General features: G+C 37.8%; 1 pseudogene; it reads right to left on the bottom strand.

Moving 5' to 3' along the window:
- Window positions 1-3,186: 3,186 nt before the first annotated feature.
- Window positions 3,187-3,313, bottom strand: LOC145258478 (U2 spliceosomal RNA; annotated as a pseudogene).
- Between the last annotated feature and the right edge of the window lie 399 nt (window positions 3,314-3,712).

Raw genomic sequence — 3,712 nt, 5'->3', positions numbered from 1 at the left:
CAAAACTTATAAAGAACTCTTGGTAAAATTATTTATGAAAAAAATAGATGACTTAAGTCCCGTTAGCTATAATCGAAACTCGAACCAAAACTTATGTAGAATTTTTTCTAAAATTATTTATAAAAATAAAAAATGACTTGAGTGCCATCAGCTATAATCAAAACCGAAACCAAAACTTATGAAGAATTCTTGGTAAAATCATTTATAAAAAAATAGAGTATTTGAGTGCCATCAGTTATAACCGAAGCCGAAACCAAAATTTATGAAGAATTCTTGGTAAAATTATTTATTACAAGAAATGGAAGTCCATAACAATTAAACGACAGTCACTTGGATGTAAACGTGACACACAAAATAAATAACACACACGTTATCTATTTAATATATAGATATTTATTTTTAATCTGGGACATCTATATTAAAAGCGTGTGATGTTGCTGTTTGGCAGCTGGGTCGAGAGTATTTTGTTATGAAGAAATAGATAGATAGATAGATAGATAGATAGAGAGAGAGAGAGAGAGAGAGAGAGAGAGAGAGAGAGAACTAATAAAATGAGGAAAAGAGAAACACAGAGTGGAAGGGGAGCAGAATGAAACGATGAATTCAAAATAGATATTTACTAGCAAGGAAACCTGACGTTGCCCGGGATGTAATGAGGATCAACGAATGTTCCACACTTTAAATTTATTTATTTAATTTTTTTTAATTCGTGAAATCGTCCATTTTTTTCTACAAAATCAATTATTTGCCTAGTCTAGTCAGGGACCCTACCAGAATGCAGACGGACGAAGCTTCATAGGCCTCCCAGCAGTGACGTAGTCCACAGTACATTGTAGTCTACATTGCACTGTAGAGAGATCCCACTTTCAATTTTATAAAATTATCATTATATAATGACTTTAATTAGTTTAAAATGCGAAAGTAAAGTATCATGGTTAATCTGTGCCCTCATCAGAAACATTCATTTCGAATGCATCCCGATTATATCTAAGAACCTACTGTTGATTTTTTACGCTATGCCTTTCTGCTTGTGCGCTGAACAAACTTCTCAAAAGCACAGGTGATATTGGGTTGTATAAGGTATTAACTTTATTCGAAATCCGTTCTTTAATCAGATTTTTTTGATCAACGTATTTTGATACTAGTCGGGAACATTCCGATACAGAGCCTATCTAACAACACTCCCAGATATATAAAGTGCATTCGTACGAATTTTAAAAAAATCCGTCTAGCCGTTTCGGAGTCTATAGGGAACGAATACACAAACATACAGATACACACATACAGACATACACGCAGAAACTGTTTATATATACGAGCCAAGCACGTCCAAGGATGGAATACTGTTGCCACATCTGGGCAGAAGCTGCTAGAAGCTACTTATCTTAACTTGACAAAGTTCAAAATAGACTTCGTAGCTTAGTGAGGGATGCCCTTTTCTCTATCCTGCAACCTCTTTCACACAGAAGAGATGTTGCGAGCCTGTCTCTGCTTTATCATTATTGTTATGGCAAGTGCTCGTCTGAGCTCCAATCTATGGTTCACCTCCTATCCTAGCTTTTGAAACCACTATTAGTAATTTCCCCCACTCATTATCTGTGCCTAAACCTAAACGTAGATTCCATGAAGAAAACTTATTCCTTAGAACTGCACGACTGTGGAACTCTCTTTCATTTGCCTGCTGTCTAGCTGACTTGGCCTTTTGGCCAAGATCAAAGTGTAGTATCTGTTCCGACAGATGCTGCACTTAAGATAATTTGTACCAGTCAATGGAGGGGAAACCCTCTATACTGGGACAATTATTATTTTTGGTAACCAGAGTGCCCCCTTTTTGCCTACTTTTAGGGGAGCTGGTTTTTACCTCATATTAAAAACGGCCTTGTGCCTAATTTGCTCAGTGGGGGAGCAAATAAATACCATCTGTTCCGGCAGATACTGCAAGCAAAGACCATATGTGGGGGCAACCCCACATATAAGACCTTGGTCAATGTAGGGGCAACCCTTCATACCAATTGTCACTATCCAGCTCCCCTACTCCCCGGGGAGTTGGTCCCCATTTCCCCTTCACTCCTCACATTAAAAATCGGCCTTGTGCCTAATTTGCTCGGTGGGGGAGCAAATAAATACCATCTGTTCTTCAGATGCTGCACTTCCATTTCTCGTTCTCTTTCAGTGGAGGAGAAATCCTTCGCGATTGAAACAATTGTTATTTTTGTACCTTTTCTCCACGTTAAAAAACGACCCTGGTGTCTAACTCTGTCCCGTGGGGAGGCATTGTAAATAGGTACAATATGGCCATCTTCAAGTCCAATGTAAAGAATTTCTTGTTGATCCGTTCCTTTTAAGTAATCCTCTTTGATCACTGTACACTCATTGACCCTTATCCTTTTATTTTATATATTTGCCGACTGTTATCTTCACCTTTTCACGAGGTTCCGGCCAACTATGCCTCTGGCTTCGTCAAGTTGTTAACCGCGGGGGATAGGAATTCTGAAGCGAGAGAAATAGTTGGTCGAAACGTCGTAGAACAACTATAAAAGATGGCGATAACAGTCCGCAAATAAATAAAATAAAATATACAAATATAAGGATAACTAAAGATGAAGAAAGAAAAGATGAAGATGAGAAAAAATAATCGATGGAGAAATAGGGAAGGAAAAAAGAAGAGGTAAGAGAAGAAGAAAGTCTGATGAATGTAAAGAAGGAAAAAAGGTGAATGAGCAGAAAAAGAAGACGAAGAAACAAAAGAAGAAGAAGAAGAAGAAGAAGAAAAAGAAGAAGAAGAAGAAGAAGAAGAAGAAGAAGAAAAAGAATAATAACAAGAAGACGAAAAAAGAAGAAAAAGTAGAAGTATGAGCTAAAGAAGAGACAGAAGAAATAAGAAAACGAGAAAGCAATAAAAACAAGTCTGGTAGCCATTAGTCACGTGCTCTCGTGTAATGAATGAATGCGTGAATGTAGGATTGACATGAAATTCTTAAAGATAAACTAAAATGCCCGAAAAATGGGCTGAAATGACTTAAATAATTAAAAAGTAAATGACTAAGAATGACTTTAATGAACTTAAGGATGAATTGAATGACCTTAAGAATGACTTGAATGCTTAAAACATAACTAGAATCCTCCAAAAACAACTTGAATGATCTGGAGAATGACTTGAATGGCTTTCAGACTGACTGGTTGTAAAGTGGGTGATCATTTTACATTAAATTCATACAGAAAAGTGATCCCCCACTTTATATCACAAGAAGTACAGCATGTAGTAAGAACAGATACTATACTTTGATCTTGGCCAAAAGGCCAAGAAAAGGGTATTTATTTGCTCCCCCACCGAGCAAATTAGGCACAAGGCCGATTTTTAATATGTGGAGTGAAGGGGAAATGGGGACCAATTCCCGGGAAGTAGGGGAGCTGGATAGTGACAATAGGTATGAAAGGTTGCCCCTACATTGACCAAGGTCTTATATGTTGGATTGCCCCCACATATGGTCTTTGCTTGCACTATCTGCCGGAACAGATACTACACTTTGATTTAAGCATTAGGCCGATTTTTAATGTAAGGAGTGAAGGGGAAATGGGTACCAACTCCCCGGGGGGTAGGGGAGCTGGATAGTGACAATTGGTATGAAGGGTTGCCCCTACATTGACCAAGGTCTTTGCTTGCAGTATCTGCCAGAAAAGATACTACACTTTGATCTTGGCCAAAAGGTCA

Source organism: Euprymna scolopes, chromosome 33 (assembly GCF_053919585.1).
Source record: "Euprymna scolopes isolate OS-2025 chromosome 33, ASM5391958v1, whole genome shotgun sequence".
Taxonomy (NCBI): domain Eukaryota; kingdom Metazoa; phylum Mollusca; class Cephalopoda; order Sepiida; family Sepiolidae; genus Euprymna; species Euprymna scolopes.
Note: the sequence above shows the minus strand (reverse complement) of the source record. Positions and strands in the feature narration are given on the sequence as shown.